Here is a 20,474-nt window from a genome sequence, read left to right on the forward strand (position 1 = left end):
ATATGTGAATAATGTCCGTGTGTGTGTGTGTTCAATTTCACAGGAATCTAAAATAAAGACATCATGTTTGAAAGTTGCTACTCTGTGGAAATAGAATTTCCCATGAAATTGCTGGCAAACACTTAACTGCAAATTTGTGAATGAGATGTTTTAATTAAAATCTAATTTTATTGAAGGAACTAGCTTCCAATGATTAAACTTATGCCCCTTTAAAATATAGCTTACGGGGGTACTAGGCTAAAGCATTTAATCTCTTAAAGCATCTCAACTGGAGCTCTCTCATGGGATATGCCATTAGTCATTCTCTCACACAAGCTTTCACGTTACTTTGCAAGACTTACAATATTGAGCAAGCAGTGAGGTCTGTCCTTTATGATTCTATTGCTAACAAAGTTTAAGATTTGTGTGTGAGTGGAGAGTGAAAGGAGATTCATATTTACAAAGCCTTTGCTAACCAAGGAATTTGTTTTAGCATTGCTTCTTGTGTGCGTTGCATTCAATGTATACTGTATGTCCAAATAGACTGCAGAAACCTACACCATGTGGCATAACAGTAAAAGCCTGAAAATGAGCAAGTAGAAATGTTAAGAATGGCTGCAATGGCTTGGGGCTGTGGCCTGTGCTGCACTCTCTCTGCTTGCCATACAGAATGATCCCCATTTCCTCCCCATTTGCCCTGTTGTGGGGATTCCCCCACTCCACCAAAAGCCACTTTCAGGGATGCAGGGGGCACATAGAGGAGTAGAGTGGGGCTTCTGCTGGTGAGGCTTATTAGGTGTCTCCCACCCTTTATTTCCACTCCACCTCTCAACCTTTTGCTGAATCACAAGGCCAACAGAGTTCTGCTTGAGCTTCTCTTTCCCGTAAATTATTTGGTTTCTCTTTCTCCTTCCCACCTTTACTTTCTAAGTTTCATTTCCTCTTTAAATGTAACATTCCTGGGCTGAACTTTTGAGCCTCTTGTGACCTTTAAGCTTCCTCGTATGAACAGGCTCTAAAATGAACGTCTACCCCTTTTTGCCAAAGGATTGGCACCAGTAGTGGCCAGGAGAGTGAAGGCACTTACCTGACCCTCTCATCACCAGTGTCACTGCAGCTTATGAAGAAGGGATGGGGCAAGTTTGGTGTGGTGCAAATGCATGGGGGGGGTGTCCCAGATTGATAGGTCAGGCAAACAGTGCTGACCACTACAGGTCGTCACTCCCACATACATATCACATAGAAAAACATAGAGGATACAACATACATGGAGATAAAAGTGTGCAAACACACAGACATCAGGCACACATATGAAGATATGGTTATTGCCTCCTGCTGACTCATCAAATTGTTGATCTGATGAGCAGGGAGGGGGCTGCTTGCTTCCCCATTGGGGTGCTGAACTGGACAGAAACTAGACAGAGAACACCACAATCCTATGTATACAGGCATGCCCCCCCCACTTATGCGGGGGTTATGTTCCAGGCCCCCACATGCATATTTGAAATCATGTAAAGTGGGGATCACCCTCTAAACTCCCTCTCTGACGCTCCCTCTTCAATCAATACCAAAAATACTGCATCCAAAAATATCCACAACTGGAATTGAAGCTCTGGGGCAGGCAGGAGGCTGGAGGACGTGTCAGCGACAGCTGCACTACTCTGCACATCAGCTGTTGGGTGGGGAGGCTGAGAAGGGTAAACAAAGCTCTGCTGCACCTCCAGTCTCTTCACAGCTTCCTCTGTCCTCACTGATGATAGTATGTCTGGGGAGGGTCTCCTCACAATCCATGAAGACTCTCAATCCTGCCATTTAAGGGTTTGAGTTGATTGGTTGGTTGGTTGGTTGATTTCCAGGTGCTGTACATATACATGCTGGGCGGGACGCCTGTACCTTATCCCCCCCCCCTTTCTGATGTTGAAATGAAAATCATGTGGTAGGTGTCTTGGGGGATCAGAAAATGTTGCTAGGGTGGATGTATTATGCCCTTGTGCTCTAAAGCAAAAGGAACAATTTAACAACAAAATACATCACATAAAATCATGAAATAATTACGCTTCTTCACAGTGGCTGTAATGAAATGTAACATTACATTGCAGGATAATAGTTCACAAGGCATATATGGGAGACTGCTAATGATGTTGGGCACAATTCATCCTGTTACACTTCTTAAAATTCCGTCGATTCTCATGGCAGAGAGTTGTAAGTCGCTTTGGATTGCCATGAGCAAGATATAGTGGCTAACAAATCTGATGAGTAAAATAAATAAATAAATAAATAAATAAATAAATAAATAAATAAAATCCAGTGGTCCTGGAATGTGCTCAGTATTTCTCTACAGTGATAACTTGCTGGGCTGTAGCCTACCTGGAAAAAAGTTGAGTTATTCTTTCTGAAAAGTTTTTGCGTGTCGAGGTCCCCAAACCACCCCCTCAAATGAAACACACTTCACACATAAATTTAAGTTTAAGGTTTTGGCATAATTTTGACCACAACTTTATTAAAATACAAAATATATGAGTGGTTGCTTAGGCATTGGTTCAGACTATCTGTCCCACTGGGGACAGAACTGACACCCACCCACCTGTGGAAGTCACTAAAGGGAAAACACTTTGGGGAGAGAATGGGAGCCGGGGGTCTGACCCTCGCCTCTCCCCTATTGCTCCCAGGGGATCTTGTATGGCCCTGGTCCCTGACCGGGCGGATACAGACAAAAGCATGGCGAGCCCCTGGATTCCTTTAATGGAATTCCCCATGCAGCAGCAGCATTGGAGGGGCAGCCACAGTCAATCCTTACCCCTCCACCAACACGTTAATAACCAATGCCTAACCGCCAACCTTACAAGTTGTGACAAATTGCTATGCAGTAGGTGAAAACCAGATGGCACCAGCCAATCAGCCAAATGGAAAAATTCCTACCAGGCCCCTGCCCCAAAAGCAGACGACCCAATGACAGGAATAGCAAGGTCATACGCAGAGGCCTAATAATAGGGAGGGAGGGAGGGTGATCCGATGCACGCAGTAAAGAGGAAGCTCACGCTGTGTGCAAGAAATATATAACCTCTGGGCTGTCCATCAACAATTGCAACACAGAAATCTCCCCAATGACACCCAGAGCCCAGTCACAGCAGTGGCCATCTATATGATTCCGCCCAGCAACAGAGGGGTGACTTGCTGTCCCCCACCGCAACACGTGCTCTCCATGAAGGAGAACCCACTTTGTTAAACCTTACTAATTTCCTGGAACAGTCATACAATTCTGATGTCTGCAATGCAATTTGGCATATCAGTTCTCAAGTAGGGACTGAGTAATATTCCTGTGCCTAGAAGTGAGAAACATCTGCCCCAAAGCAATCCACCATTGATTCACCAATCACTTACAAAGCACCTAATACGATCTGAGTGCTGTGCCGAGATAGAGTCCCTGCCCACAAGTTTACAATCTAAAAAGACCTGATGCAAAAGGAAAAAGGAATGAGGAGGGAAGAGAAAGCAGGTTTGTGTATTAGAGACACATCAGCTGCTGCAGTTATGCAGCAGTCTTATTACAAATAAGATAAGAGAAGTGGAAATTAAGTATTCCACACTGAGCAACAGTATTTTGCACTACCCATCTTTTCAGGCACCTTAAAACACATTTGGATTTCTGAAATTATATGGCAAGTAAGTATTCAGAATATTGAGAGCTGCATATGCCACCAGTTCAGGCTACGTGCCACTTAGCAAAGACCAAAAGCTGCAAGTGGCAATGAGGGGGCAAATGTTAATTGAACTGCTGTGCTGCTGCTAGCACGGAGAGTAGCCACCAACAGAAACAAGATGGCTGCCCCAGACATGCCCTATTGGAGCTAGAAGATCACATCGTTAGCTCTGCAAGGGCTTATGGGTTATGAGGAAACCATACACAGATGACTAATTTTTTTATGGTTCACAGCCAAGCAAAGTGAAATTCAGCAGCTGTTCAGGACAAGTGACCACTCTAACGGCTGCAATATAACCCACTAAATAGAGAGGGAATTGCATGAGAGCAAGAGGTTAGCAGTGATTATCGGCAGGTGAGTGCTTTATTGAAGTTGAAAGACCATTAACATTGATGGAGTAATTATTTCAACTTGAAAGTAATTACCTTGATGGGTGATAACTTCTCCAATGTTCCCAGATTGGATTGGGCCAAACAGTTGTGAACTCCTGAAGCCTAGAAAAATATTACAACAATACTGCAATGTTTAAATTACTGAACTCACTGTTAGAGTGTTTTAATTATGCCTAACAGTGGAGGGTTTTCTTTTTAAGTTGCAGCAACCAGTGAACTCTCAGATAGAGAGACATTTACTTTCTAATCCTAGTGAAATGACCCACACCTGGCACAGGCACCTCAAATTATTCATCTTATTTGAATTCAGCTTTCAAGATGCAAAATTTGCTTCCTAAATAGAGCTGGTCAGGAATGGCTGACCCTAACTTTATTGTACCTTTGAACTTAGGAGGCTTCAGTAGAAAATAAACCATTGTCTCTTAATCTATTAATAATAAGAGCTTGATAGAAGTGTGTAAAATACGCCTTGCAATCAAAAGGATTCATAAACTGTGCAGATATATTCATTCTCCAGGTTATTCATCATTGACTGTCAAGAAACTGGATGGCTCTGTTCAGGTGTGTATCTGGATACAAATGAACATGTGTGGGTGGCTGATCAGTATTGTGCTCGCTGGCCAGCCCTTGACCTCTAAACATTTATTGATACCATTCATATGGAGCCCATGATAACCTGCAAAAATAGAAGGTCTCAGATTGTGCATACACTTGTTGGCCTCTGTCTCTCTCTCAAGACAATGGAGTGGTCCAAGGGGAATCAGAGCAATACATCTTGCACCAGCTTGGCTTCTGGAGTTGCCAGAAGGGGGCTATGAGGCGCCCTCCAACCATCTTAGGGACTCCACTCGAAATTTGTGTAGGGTTTACTCCTTCGTCTCCTGAAGATATCGCACAAGGCAGTGGAGGTTTAGGAGCCTATATATTCCTGGTATGTATGTGTAGACTCTATGCAACTAGCAGAGAAGAATGTGCGGAGGTCAGAGAATAAGGCTCAGAGGTCTTGTGCGTGTCTTAAGTCAAACATCGGTAGTGAAACAAAGAAGGAAGGAAAGTAAATGGGAAGTCACTCATTAGATAGAAGATAAATAACTTGGAGAGAAAAAGGTTCAAATGTTAAAAAACAATAACACATTATATAGAATATAAATATTTCCATTTCACTTCTCCATCAGGTGGCTCATACATGACAGAAAAGGAAAATGGACTATAAGGGAGGAGGGGAAAAAGCAAACTCAGGCAATATTTCTTGGTTGCAGAATTTTTGTTATGGCCAGCTGGTATGGGAAATATTTCAAGGCGAGGTGAAGTCAAAATTGCTGGTGTTTCAGCAGAGCAAATAGAGAGCTTCTGTAGCCCCATCTCTTTCCCCTCTCCTCATTGTCTTTCAGTTTCCTCTATAAAAGCAACTTCACTAGATACATTGGTCATAGGCATTAGGGGAAAAATCCATTTGGATAAGAACCACAAGATTTTCAATGAATTGCATTCTTAGTCTAGGAAAAAGGATGGACTGGGGAAACCCAGCCAGATGGGTGGGGTATAAATAAATTATTATTATTATTATTAGGAGGAAGAAATAACTCCCAAACCCCAGAAAGCTTGTGAGTAAATTCAGTAAATGTAATAATGAAATGTCTTGGCAGACATTTGGAATAATATTGTGAACATGTCACTGTAGATGGTCCCATATGCCTCTGCAGCAAACACACATGCAGAGAAATATATTCCTGAATTGATGGAACGATGAAGGCAGAAGGGGACTTATATGCACCTCTGGTGAATATGCCTGCAGGTAGAAAGTTTCTGGAACAGAGTGCTTCAATATATGGCTGTATTTGTAGGGCTAATCAACTGTGAAAACTCCAAAAGTATTGTTATCCATTGGTTGCTACCAGGTTCTTATTACACAAAATTTGAGAGGTTCCATGGAGTTGCCCAAAGATGGTTGATACAGCACTTTAGAAGATAGTGTCCTTTTCTTTCAAGGACCTTGTTTTTTTTAATTTAGAGATCATTTCTATATTGATTCCCAGCCCTCAAGAAGCAATTTCTCTTAGAAGCTAGCCAACACCTTGCAGCAACCCCTTCCCTCTCTATCTTATTGCCATGGTCGCTGTTCTTGTGTTTGACAGTCGTCATGCCAGTTTGTTGAATGGCTGTGCAAATTATCTGGATTATTTAAAAGGTAGCCATAGCAATTAGAATCATTTCACTGAACATCAGCCAGGTGCCCTATGTCTCCAAAAAGTCACATTGCATTATATATTTTATAACTTGAATCTTAGGTTTTTTGACAGGGATTTTACTGTGTACATTCCTTTTCAGTGATTATGGCTCTGTTTTATTTTTTGCTAGAGCAATTACTAAAGTCATGGCTGATACCTATGCCCACTAGAGTTTGGTTCTGTTTTTCCTTTCCTTCTTCTTTTTTAAAGGATAGTTATTGATCTCTTGCTGAGCTGAGATTTCAGTTTTATGCCAGATAGCTTGATTAATGGGTTGGTTTCTGTAAGTGGACTGAATGGGGATAGGAAGCACAGGCTGCCCATACTGCCAGCCCTAAATCCGTCAAGACACATAGCTCATTATGAAACAGTTATCAAGTATACATGAAAAATTAATTGGGCTCAGTTTGATTCTGAAAAGAATCAGCCTTCTACTTGGCGGTCCCCCCAATCTTTCCAGATGTTGCGCACCAGCCCCTCGAGGAACAGCAAAGGGAGATGTATTAATACGTTGTATTGATTAGATCAAGACCCCTGACAGTTATTTGTAGAGATACCATCTGGCGGCTGTTCGAATTCCTTCACCAAAAACAGGACATGACATGTTATTAATCTCAACTCTCTAAGTATAGACAGTTGCCTTTTCTGCTAAACCGCATTTTACCATTCCGTAGGAGATGAATGCAGACCTGAAGGGTGCTGAAATTAAGGTTATTACACAAATTGAGCCATATGGTCCAAATATTTCAGCAAGAAAATTGCCAGGCAATAAAAATTGCTCCTGCCTTCCTAATGGTGTAAATTACAGTTTAACCATGGCTCTAATGATGTCCTTCTGCCGCGCTTAACTACTGTTACATGAAGGACATTGTTTTAAAAATATAAAAAACAAGTAAATGCCAGCAGCGTGTTTTACAATCTGTTAGTGTGTCATTAAGAACACTGTCAGAATTACATAAACATAATGGCAGGCAACCTAGCATACAAAAGAAGAACAAGTATAGAAATAGAGTGTCTTGAAAACTCAGCAGAGTCAAGAGCTCTTTCGGTTTTTGGATCTGCTCCAATCTGCAGTTATTCCTGTTCATCACATTTTTCAATAGGTTTAAAAAAAAACCAAAAAACACAGTATGCAAATTCATATGGAAGCCACAGTGTGGTGGTCCATTTGGAAAAAGGTTGTGAGTGTGTACTCTAGGCCTTGTTCCTAGTTTTACCCATCAGTAGCTCCATGTTGGATCATCATCATTATTATTATTATTATTATTATTATTATTATTATTATTTATTACAGTATTACTGTTGTTGTTACTGCTGCTGCTGCTCATTACCCATTCTTCACCGTAAGGTCTCAGCATTAAAAACATTTCCAGGACCTCAGCTGGAAGGTTCACTTTTCCATCAAGTGGCTCAACAGATCATATAGAGTAAGAGCAATTATTACAATTATAATTATTTATTGTAATTTATTACCTACCCTCAGGGCCGGATTTAGGTTTGATGAGGCCCTAAACTACTGAAGGTAATGGGGCCCTTTATATGCCCAGCTGTCCTTTGTCAACAACAAATTGTCACTGTTTTTTGTGTTGAATATATGCTATATGGTAATTTATGGACCTAAAAGGTATCTAAGGTCATTTGCCACTGTTGCTGTATGTAGGTTTTATTTTATTTGTTTTTTATCTTATATTTTGGAAATGTACATCCAGTTTTTTCCCTTTATTTTTTTTTCGGGGCCCCAAGAGAGTGGGGCCCTAAGTTACAGCTTATTTAGCTTATACTTAAATCCGGCACTGCCTACCCTTCACCCTAAGGTCCCAGAGTGAGATACAACAATTAAAATACAATATTGATATTAAAACACAATATTACACAGTATTTAATTTTTAAAAAAAACAACAACATAAAATTAAAGAAATAATGAAGATCCTAAAAATATACATCTCAATTGTCAAAAGCCAGGGTAAAGAGGTGCTGAAAGCTGTATAATGAAGGTGCCGGATGCACCTCTGTGGGAAGAGAGTTCCACAACTTAGGAGCTGCCACAAAGAATACCCTTTCCTGGGCCTTCATCCTCCACTGAGGTAGTGGAACAACCAAGAGGGCCCTCTCTGCCAGTCTTAGCACCTGAGAAGGCCTGTAGGGAAGGAGGCAGTCTTTCAGGTGTTTGGGGACTGAGTTGTTCAGGGCTTTAAACACTAATGTGAGCACGTTGACAGAAACGACCTGACAACCAATGCAATTGTTTTAAAACAAAACCCCAGCCAGCAATCTGGCTCCTGGATTTTGGACTAATTGAAGTTTCTGAGTCATCTTCAAGGGAAGCCACACACAGAGCACATTACAATAATCCGAAATTGCCAGTCCATCGTTCTGCCCGGACACTGAGGTCCACCTCTGAGGGCCTTCTGGCAGTTTCCTCACTGTGAGATGTGAGGTTACAGGGAACCAGGCAGAGGGCCTTCTCCATGGTGGCGCCCGCCCTGTGGAATGCCCTCTCTTCAAATGTCAAGGAAATAAATAACTACAGTGGTACCTTGCAAGACGAATGCCTCGCTAGACAAAATACTCGCTAGACGAAAGGCATTCGCTAATGAAAGGGTGACTCGCAAGACGAATTTCCCTATGGGCGCGACTCGCAAGACGAAAAATTTCCGTGGTTCCCCCGTCAAACCGCATTTCGCCCGTCCGTGCTTCGCAAGACGAATTTTCACTAGACGACAGCACTCACAGAACAAATTAATTTCGTCTTGCGAGGCACCACTGTATCTGACTTTTAGAATACATCTGAAGGCAGCCCTGTTCAGGGAAGTTTTTAATGTTCTATGTTTTATCGTGTTTTTAATATTCTGTTGGGAGCCACCCAGAGAAACCCAGCCAGATGAGTGGGGTATGTATGTATGTATGTATGTATAAATAAATAAATAAATAAATAAATAAATAACTAATATTATTTATTAAGAAGAATACAGTGAGCCCACATCCAACCCATCACTGCCTCTAAGCACTAGTCTAACACCTCAGCTGCCTCTCCTGATTCAGTTGGAACAGAGAGATAGATCCATGATCACTGATTTTAGAGTTAGTGAACAGTGAATATCAGTGAAAATGTATTTATAAAAATATTAATATACTTCTCACACATATAGAATATCAAGGTGGTGTATGACAACATGTATACATACAATAATGCATAAGGTACATAAAAAGCAAAGCAAGACAATCGTTAAAATGACCGGCTCATCTTGAGAGAGATGTAAACAGCTGAATAGGCTAAATAAAGAACATTAAAGGTATAAAGAACATTATTTTATTCATTTATTTATTAAATTTGTATACCTCCCTATACCTGTAGATCTCGGGGCTGTTCACAACATAAAATCACAATATAGAAAACAGAAAATACATGATAAAAACAAAAACAACTCAATCTTTCTCCCTTCTACAACACATTTTAAAGGGGCATCAGATGTCAATCAGTCAAAGGCCTGGTTAAAGAGGAACGTTTTCACCTGGCACCTAAAGGTGCCAGCTGAACCTCCCTGGGAGGGCATTCCACAAATGGGGAGCCACTGCAGAAAAGGCAAATTATTGTGTTGCCTCCCTCCAGACCTCTCGTGGAGGAGGCACACGAAGAAGTGCCTCAGAAGATGGTTTCATGTGCAGAGAGGCGATCCTTGAGATATTGGGGTCCTGAGCCATCTTCAAGAGTCATTGGAAAGATTGCTTGGTGAATCTCTGCTGGAAGAGTATTCCACAGCTTGTGACCTCCACCAATGAATGGCTGACTTCTAGTTGAAGTCATTCGAGCTTCTTAAAACACAGATGACAACTAACAGTGCTCTTCCAGAAAATCTCAGCAGTCAAGCTGGGAAATAAAGGCTGAGTGCAAGGGCTGGAGTGACGCAGAAGAGCCAGAAACATTGTGGGAAGGGACATGGCTCACTGTTATAACATTTGCTCTGCATGCAGGAGGTTCCAGGTTCAATCTCTGGCATCTCTAGGTAGGAGATAATACCGGTAGTTCAGGGAATAGTTTTATATGAGGTAAGACCTATTTACTATAGGCATACACTGCTTGAGCATGCTACTATGGAAGAGGAATAGTGTTTTAATAGATGAGTACTTAGATGGCCACCTCATGAGAAGAGAAGACTCCCTGGAAAAGACCCTGATGTTGGGAAAGATGGAGGGCACAAGGAGAAGGGGACGACAAAGGATGAGATGGTTGGACAGTATTCTCGAAGCTACTAACATGAGTTTGGCCAAACTGCGGGAGGCGGTGAAGGATAGGCGTGCCTGGCGTGCTCTGGTCCATGGGGTCACGAAGAGTCGGACACGACTGAACGACTGAACAACAACAACTTAGATGGGGAATATTATTGTTACAAGTGTTTGTCACTTATTACATCAATGTCTCAAAACAATTTATAACTATAACTTCCTTTCCCTTATGTAAACACAATTTAGAATTACACTTGATAGTAGATTATGCTTGCCTTTTTGGAGATAGCAGCAACCACCATAGGAATTAGGAAAGTCCATTTAGTAAATTGTGTCCAGCCTCTTCCAAGGTCACCTTGAATGAACTTAGATCCACGATCTTCCAAAAGAAATCACAGGATTTCAGATCATTTTTCTGAGCCAATCCAAATAATCCATCTGGCAGCCTCTTAATTTTCCCTCTGTTGAAAACAACAAAGTGGACATGACTTCTTTACATTCAATAGTGGGAGAATTAAGACATTGCAGAGTCAAAAAACAAGGTTGGGTTCTCCGCCACGACTCTCATTCTCCCCCTTCCTTAAAATAATAATAATAATAATAATTTTTTATCATTTTCAGTTCTATAAATCAACACACACCAAGCAATCCATATATTACAAGTCAACTTCTCTTCCTCCCCCCTCCATGGTTCGTTACAGTTATCATTTATTGCTGCATATTCTAATTACTCCCTATTTCAACACATCCAATTCTTCCTTTATTTATATTTTCACTGCTTGATTTATTCTATTCCTGCTAATGTTTTTAGATGTTTACAGTATTCTTTCAAATATTCAACAAACATTTTCCAATTCTCCTTAAAATTTCTCCCTTCCTTTTCTCTTAATTTACCTGTTAAACTAGCCAGTTCAGCATACTCCATTAATTTAGCCTACCATTCCTCCTTGGAATTGTACCTTCCTTCCATTTCTGGGTGTATCCGATTCAGGCCATCGTTGTTGCATACATAGAGATGTTTCTGATAGGTACAGTGGAACCTCGTGTTACGTACTGTCCTCCTTATGCACGCTTCAGATTACGAGCTCCGCTAACCCGGAAGTAGATGCTCCCGGTTGCAAATTTTGCCCCAGGATGCGAGCAGAAGTCGTGCACTGGCAGTGCAGCAGCAGCCATTAGTGAAAACGCACCCCATGTTAAGAATGGTTTCAGGTTACAAATGGACCTCTGGAACGAATTAGGTTCGTAACTGGAGCTCCCACTGTATATCGAAACCTTCATTCTCCCCCTTCCAGTGATGTCACTCCATTACGTTCAGTAGAGAAATATTGAGAAGCCAGGGAAAATAGCAGTTATTATTCAGCTCAAATTTTAGTCTGATCCAGAGAAGAACTGGGGTTTCTAATTTATTCTCCTCTCCATTGAGGCTAGCTTTAATTAACTTCCAAAGTTATTTTCTGGGCCTGGCTTGAGAGAACATTTTTTGGCATCTGTAAATCTCAGTCATAACAGTTAGCCTTTGCTAATTCAGCATGGCCAGTGTTTGCAAAATCCACCCTGTGGAAGGATCCTAATACAATCTAGGGAAACCTGTTCTTTTGCTGTGATATTCTGCAATCAGATCCAGGTTCTGAAGCAAATTGTTGAAATAGATTAGTGTATGGAAAATCCCACTGCCTTTTTATGTTGAGAGTATTAAACAACAATCAGAGTTGTAGAAAATAATTCATTTGGAGAAAGTAGTTTTCAGATAGAATTCTCGATATATGAACATATTTTTTTCAAAGAAAAGGTAAAATAATTTTGTTCTAATAGTCCAATGAACTAGTCAGACACTCGCACCAAGAAAAAGGCTTTTGTCATGTTTAGCTAGCAAAACTGCAGCAAAGTTGTTGATAATTTAAAAGCCGCCTACTCTGCAAAGAAAGAAAAAAAAGGAAATACCCAGCAGAGTAACTGAATGCAATGTGCTAAATGCACTTGCTTGTAGAATGCAGCCACAGACTTCTTTTATGAAGCTTTGTTTTCAAGTTAAAGCAAGGAACTCGCACTCTTGTTGGGACTGCTGCAAATCCCTAGCTGTCAAGGGGTGCCAAGAAAGGAAACAATTTATAGTCACACTAAGTAGTGTCTCCTTTTAGGCCGTGATCAAATACAAACCCAGTTGCTTTTAACTGATGTAGGGCACAATCCACCAAGCGCTGGTGCCCTTCATTGATTTCAAAAGAGCCTGCATGGTATCCCTTTCTCCACTCAGGAGTCACTGGAATAAATGACGATTTTGCTGTATATTTCTAAGTCACAGTGGAAGAGGTGAAATAATTCAGTTGGCTTTTATTTGTTAAGGTGTGGATTTATTATTGTTAGCGAAACAGGGCAGTTTCACATTTTTAAAGAACCACTGGTTCGTATACTTTGATTTGTTTGCTCATTTCTATCCCTAAGGTGTAGCACTGTAAGGGCAGCTTACAAGGACAGTTTACAAATAAAGTCAACCTGTCCCTCCAAGTGTCCCAATTTTCCAGGGGCAGTCCCAGATTAAAAGAAGTCGTCTTGGTTTCTGATTTGATCCTAGAATGCCCCGCTTTTCATTAGGATGTTCCTATTTTCATTGAAGAAATGTTGGAGGGTATGGTTGGTTATGCAATCCCCGAGCCAAGGAGATAAGTAACTATACAACATCTGAAGGCAGCCCTGAGTAGGGAAGTTTTTAAATATTTTAAAATATAAATTTTTTAAAGTGGCTGGAGCAACCCAGTCAGATGGGTGGGGTATAAATAATAAAAATATTATTGTTGTTATTGACTAGAGAGCATCCCTATTTTCATTAGAGAAGTGTTGGAGGGTATGAAGTCAACTGGATGAAAAAATCCCATAGTGTCTGTTAAGTACTCCTTCCAGGGCAGAGAATTCCAGGTGCAGTCAAAATAACAACACAAATTTCTTTCATAGTGCATATGCATCCTTTGTAATTGATGTGAATATGGAATTGATGGTGTTGAAAGAGGTTGGAGAGAGGCAGGGAGGATTCTTGGAACAAACTGCTCAAGGGACAAGGGACTGGATTCCCCCTTTCTCCGCCCACCCCCCAGTGACTTGACAGGAGGTTATTCTATATTCTAGGAATAAGCTACTGGTAGTTCATAGGGTCAGCTCGGACCCATAGTTTTCCTATCTAGATCCGCAATATATAGCTTTATGCACATCAGCCCCACATTTCCCTTGTACATATTAGGACACAAGCAAAGGGTTATTTAACTTTCCAGTAGGAACCATAACAAAAGTCTTTGGCAATTTTCTCACCCTACGTATCTTAATTGTTCATCCTCATTTGTCTGTTTCTCTCATGGATAAGAAGTCACCAGTTGCATGTGGGGCAGCCGAAAGACTCTTAAGGGAATGTTTAGATCACACTGCTCAGATTCTGCTGGCATTTTAGGTTTTGCTCTGAAATTTTAATCGATTTTCTTTAATGTTATGCTATTTCAATGTGTTAGATTTTGTATGAACCTTTGTGGACCACTTACAGGTTCCTTATATTGGGAGCTATATAAACTATAGAGAAAAATAAATAAAAAGGAGGAAGTCATGGGGGAAACTGTGTATGCACCTCTGATATGTAAGAGGACAAGAGTGACTTGGGTGGCACATGCACACATCCATATATCCATATAGCATATGTAACCTCAATATAGTGCAAATAGGACATCTGTGTGTGTGTTTGTCTATGCATTGCATGTTACTTTAGCACACAGGGGAGGTGTGCCCAGTAAGCTTATGAACCACCTCCCCTTTGAGCTTTAGACATTGTGCCTTCAAAAACTAAGGGTGGCAAACAAAGAAAGAACAAAGTAATGAAAAATAAATTTCCTCATAGAGCACTGGAAGCAGTCATTTTCTTAATGTCTCTGATTAATGGCACTCTTTGTTCTAACGATTACTCCCAAAGAAGTGATAAATAGCCATATTACCTGTCCATCAGCTCTCAGATGCCACAACAGTTCTCCTAATGCAGCTAATAGTCTTCAAATCCTTTCCTGCATCCCAGGAAGGAAACGCCAGGGCATGTTGAGAGATCTTAAAACAGAACACAAAGCCCAGAGTGACAATCCTGGAAACTGCTGGATCACCAGATCAATAGATTCAAAGATGACTAGTTTGTGTAGCTTTGTGCAGTTTAAACATTTGTGCAGGGAGTCTACCCACGCAGAGTGTTATTGACAACCGCAAATCAATGCTAATTTTTGATCCTTTTCAACCTACACAAACCTCTTGACCCTTTCACCACCTTTGGGGCACTTCAAGTAGTCAAAGGCAATCACAGGAGAAGGTATAAACTTGTCAGGATTTTGAAGGCTGAGTAGTTTTGATCATGCCCATGAGCTGAGCTGAAAAGTTTGTACAGGTGCCAAATGCATAGTTTTTTGGGATGCTCTTGCTTTCCCACTCTTAATGAAAGAGCTTTAAGCAACTCCTGTGTTCATTAACTGGGGAGGGAAGCAGGAGCCGTCTGAAATATTCTAGAGGTGCACATTTGTTTGAAACAATTGTTACCCGCTTCTGCTTGCTTTCGAAATGACTTTCAGACAAAATAACACGAATGATCCATGTTTGAGTTATCAAGATTTGAAAATGTGCTTACATTGTGTTTCCATTGTAGCTTTTTTAAAAAATAATAATATGGTACACCTATACTATCGGTCCTATAGCATGGTCTGGGCTAATTTAATATAACTGTTAGTAATGCTTTCCAAACTGAAGATGCAAGAGATTTTGAAAGGTATATAAGCAATTCCCACTATGTCTATGGTGAATATTTTCAGGGGGCCTTGCAACTCAGTGGTAGAGCACATGCTTTGCTGGTTGCTTCCACTGCCACTGGTGCAATGAAGGACTTCTTGGTGTTCTGCACCATCTGAACTTCCCATATATGTCCAGTCTTAATGTAGGCTTAATGTGACTTAATAGACAATTCCTGTGTAAGTTGGGAAGAGGAATACCTCAGTGCAAGATACTCCGCTGCCTGAGCAAGGTGAACCACCTGTGCACTGACATCTGCTGCCTCCTCCTTCCTTGGCCCTTCCTCAGATGAAGGCACTGCAGGCAAGGTGGCAAGGACATAATATTCTGAATACAAGAGAATGGAGTGGAAGGAAGAATATTTTGTTGCAATTCCATTCACTTCATTATTGAAAATAATTGGGCTTTGGCAAGTGGGAGGGTAGGAGAACCAAGATGCCTCTAGCCTAAGTGGTAGGATATGGTATAAATTGAAGTAAATGAATAAACAAACTTCCAGGTCTTGTACATATGAATAATTACTACATATTAAGGATATACAGAGGAGCTCTGGCAAAACCTGCTCTCACCACTGGCAAATGCATCCCAGCTGACTTATACTGAGACAGACTTACTGATCCATCTAGCTCAGTATTACCTATAGAATATCTCCCAGCCCTATCTGGAAATGCCAGAGATTGACTCTGGGACCTTTTGCATTCATGCAAAGCAGATGCTCTTTCGCTGAGCTACAGCCCTTCCCTGGAATCCCACTGTAGGAACCTACTGCCACATAACGGTAATTGACTTAATCTTTTGGCAGGAGGTGAGGATCCAAGCAACTAGTCTATAAAAGTCTCCAAATCCTAGATTCATAGTAGCTGCAACAGATATAGGAACAGATGGGTGTTGAAGTGCATGCTGTCTTGAAGAAGTGGTAGCATGCCATGCTCAAGCCAAAGTCCATACGTGATTGTGTTTAGCATATCTTTTTAAACTAGCAGCTGTGAGCAATTCAGGCACCAAAACACGTGGGGAAATGTCTAACCTTCCGCCCACCCTCACCCCTCAATGTGATGGTCCTGCCAAAACATTCACTTCTCAAAGAAGCTTCAGTTGTGCCTAAAATAGAAGAAGAAGAGAAGAGTTTGGATTTGATATCCCGCTTTATCACTACCCAAAGGAATCTCAAAGCGGCTAACATTTTCCTTTACCTTTCTCCTCCACAACAAACACTCTGTGAGGTGTGCTGTGGTCCCAGTCCTGATTAGATGCCCTGGATCTGCTGTTTATAAAAGAAAAGAAAAGGCATGTTATCGGTGACCAGTAATTTAACATAATCTGTGGTTTGGCCATTACCACATTATATTTTGCTATTTTAAAGTCCCCCCCCCCCCCAACCTTTCAATGCAGTCCATAAAGGAAGCTTTCTATGGAATCTTGAATTATTGCAGCAAATAATACAGGACAGTTTGTAGCAAGCTTTATGAAAGTACATTTGGGTTTTTTTTAAAACAACAATAGCACTAGATTACCTTTCTTGATGGCTCCGTCTACAAACAAAGACACACAGAAAGAGCCAAGTATTTTATATCTTATGTGTACAGTTCTGTGTTTGTTCTATTTCCAAGGCTCTTTGTAATACATAAGAACCCATCATTTAACTTTGCGTGGCCACCCCATCTTCACTACTAAACCTTAGGGTGTAAAGTTTAGGCTTTTAAAAGTTCAGTTGTCAAAGTGTAATACATAACTGTCCTCATAAAAAGCCTATTAATAAAGACTGCATCCAATTGTAAAGCTAATTTTAATTGTGTTTTGTGCCAGCATAATTTCTGGTGACAGATTTTTATTCCAAGCGGGAACCTCCATTTGAGCTCCATACTTTTAACCCACAGTCCATAATTTTGCATTGGGCTATACAAGTTCCCTTTGGCTATGGCAGTTTGAATGCTTCCACTTTCAAGGATCTAAGCCATAAATGTTTATTAAAAGAATCTATAATGAAATCATTTTTGTTATTTTTTTAATGGCTGCCTTGAGTATGTTGGATGACTGAACGCTGGTTGTTAATCATTAACTACTCCTGGTATAAAAACTGTTTGATAGTATTGCCATCTAGGGGCTGAACAGGATTCTCCATACTGAAATAAACTGTAATTGAACAGGTGCTACTATTGACAATGTGCATATGTTTTTCTTTATAGCCCACATTCTTTCCATGTTTCTTATGAAAAGTGGTATCTCTAAATGTCCCCAAGCAGCTAATGTTTTAAATATGTATAATGCATCTGAGATGATTCTATAGGCAGTTAAACCATCCTATACTTTTGTGTCCATGAATGATCACAAAGTGGTCTTTTAAGTATGTAAAACTTCCTGGAAATGGGGTGGGTGGTGTTATAACGCTGTGGTGGTTCAACCTGTCTTCAATGACCATTGTATTTTTCTTTCAATTGATGATATACCTATACTGGACTCAGGTCTCTAAAAGCTGGTCCTTATGTAGATGAAACAGCACATCCACACAGAACAGGGCCATCCTATGGGGAAGAGGACTCCCCAAAGGTAGTAAAGTAGAAAAGACATTAGGGTGGGAACTCTGCAATTGGAAACCGAACAACAACCCAATGTGGACTGATCATACTTGGCTGCATTGGATGGTCAGTTAGCTTCCAGTTTAAGTGAATAACAGAAAATGAAGAGCATTCAAGGTGCTGGGGGCCTAAATGACCCCCCCCCCAACAAAAATTGATTTTAGCAACTGCTTCACATTGGTTTCAGTGTTTTTGGTCTACAAGCCATCAACATCATACATAGTAGGGTTATCAAGACAATTGCAGCAGAGAAGCAGAAAACACAATATGCATGTACCCAAAATATGGCTTTTAAAATAAGAGCATATCTAATCCATGAACAATAAAAAGTATTTATTTTTTTAAAAAAAATCCAAATAATTTAAGAAGAACAATATTGGCTCAGGGTTGATCTTTCCTATAGCAGTTGTGACCTAGTTTGGATGCAACGATTTTGACTTTATTTCCAGCAACCTTAGGCTTATGTTTCATATTGATACAGCACTTAAGAGAAGCAGGCTTTACAGTGCACCTTATTTTTGTTTATTTATGCAGGGGTGGTGCATCCCATTTTACTGCTTGAGGCAAAACAGGAAGCGTTGCTCCCTGTGCCACTGCTACCATAGAAGCAGCACCAGCATCGTCGCTAATTTGCGGCAAGATTGTGACAAAGTTATGTGAGGTCTCCTGCGTTCCACAATATATTGCCAGAAATTGGCGATATCTCACTCAGAATCAGTGGTGGGGCACCTGCGGGGGTGCTGCTTTGGGGGCTCTGGCCACCTGAGGCAGCAGTCTCAGCCTGCCTAATGGCTGTGCCAACCTTGTATTCATAACATCAAGAGATTTTGAACTTAAGCAGAAACAAACATGATGGTGTCAGAGTTTTACCCCATAGGAGTTGATACTGGCGAGAAGAAATCGTTACAGACCATTACTACCAGCCCTGTATAGTGACACACCTGTGCTTATATGGGAGGTTTAGCCAATTATGCCCCTCCAATGATGGGTAACTTTGATCCAGTACAAGCTTCTGTGAGCAGAGATGGGGAAGTATTGATTCTCCTTTTGCCCCATGCCTTTAAGATCCTATGTCACCTCCCAATCTGTTCCAAAGGATCTTCATGCTTCTGGAGTAGATTGGGGTTTTTTGCAGCTAGATAAGAAGGAGGAATCGGCAAAAATGTCATCTATTTACTGCTTATGGAAGACCCTGCTGCCTGGCAGTGGAGGGATGCTGTCAGATACGACCCATGAAGCAATAATCCAATTTTATATTTCTACATTCAGCTGGAATCCTTGTCAAATACCTTTCACTGGGTGAAATCCAGTGGTTGTCCACTGATGGAAGACATTCATCAGTGGAAAGTGAGGCATTTCTCTCTGTCTCTGCAGTGTCCTGCACCTTCTGAAAATCTGAAGTACCCTCTGAATTGCCCTTTTCCTATTTCACTTATGGATACCTTCTGTCAGTGGGCATTCACCATTGAATTCAACCTACTACTATTTTCTCTCTCTGAAAAACTATGACTACTCAGAAGTAATCCCCGTTAAGGTCAATGGACTTACTGCCACATTAATATGTATAGGATTGCAGACTAAGGCTGCAATCCTGCACACAATTGTCTAGAAGCAAGTGTTATAGAAATCAATGGGACTTTCATGTAAATTAGTCATGTAAAGAATTGCATTGTGTTTGACCTCAGTATCTGATTAATACAGTGCTTCAAGTGTAGGATTGTCAAGCATGGGTGACTAGGAATTCCTAACAATAACTATCCTTTCAGCTCTCCCTTCCTCTCTTCATTATCAATCTTACTGCTGCCTGCCCTGTTTAACAGGGAGAGGGGAGGAATAATTGTCATTGAAAAGTATATTTATAATCAGTACTGGTGGCATGTTGAGTTTTAATATTCAGAATGGACATCCAAATGCTGCATTATATTTATCTAAAAGGAAAGCTCATTGTTGTGGGAAAATAACTATTTAATTATTTATCATCTAACTTTTAATATTTTAAAAAAGAAATGATTATTTTTTCTGCAAAAAAATTGTTTCCGAGTCTGTTAGCTTAACAGATACTTAAATATTTAAAAGGTTAGAAGTGCTGGCTTTTAGCCACTTAACACAAAACTGCGGAATTGACTCCTGACTTCTTTGCACGATGAAGGAGATAGACCTAACCACCAGAAAAAGAGAAAATGTGCTCTAATTTAACAGATTTGAAATGAATGCCATCAAATTGTTTGGGTGGAGCAGGGGGCATTGTGACAGATATAAAATCTTTTCATATAAGATTATTTTCATTGAAAGAAATACAATGGTGGTTTACAGGCAAATAATAATAATAATAATAATAATAATAATAATAATAATAATAATATCAGCCATTATGGTAATCAGGGATGATGGGAACTATAGCCCAACAACATCAGTCAAAACATAGGGTTCACATCCTTTCTGGCCCTTTGTGCCTGCTGAAGATTATGAACTAACTTGATAAAATTTGCCTGTTAGTGTTGGGCCTTCAAGATAAGTTTTATTCAACAACCCACCATAATTCATTTATTCAACCAAACGAAAGAATATTCTGTA

General features: G+C 40.5%; 1 protein-coding gene across 1 annotated transcript in view; it reads left to right on the forward strand.

The window, feature by feature from the left end:
- USH2A (usherin) overlaps nucleotides 1-20,474 on the forward strand; it is a 454,712-nt gene that overhangs the window by 397,364 nt on the left and 36,874 nt on the right. The window lies entirely within an intron of this gene.

This window comes from Lacerta agilis, chromosome 3 (assembly GCF_009819535.1).
Source record: "Lacerta agilis isolate rLacAgi1 chromosome 3, rLacAgi1.pri, whole genome shotgun sequence".
Lineage (NCBI taxonomy): Eukaryota > Metazoa > Chordata > Lepidosauria > Squamata > Lacertidae > Lacerta > Lacerta agilis.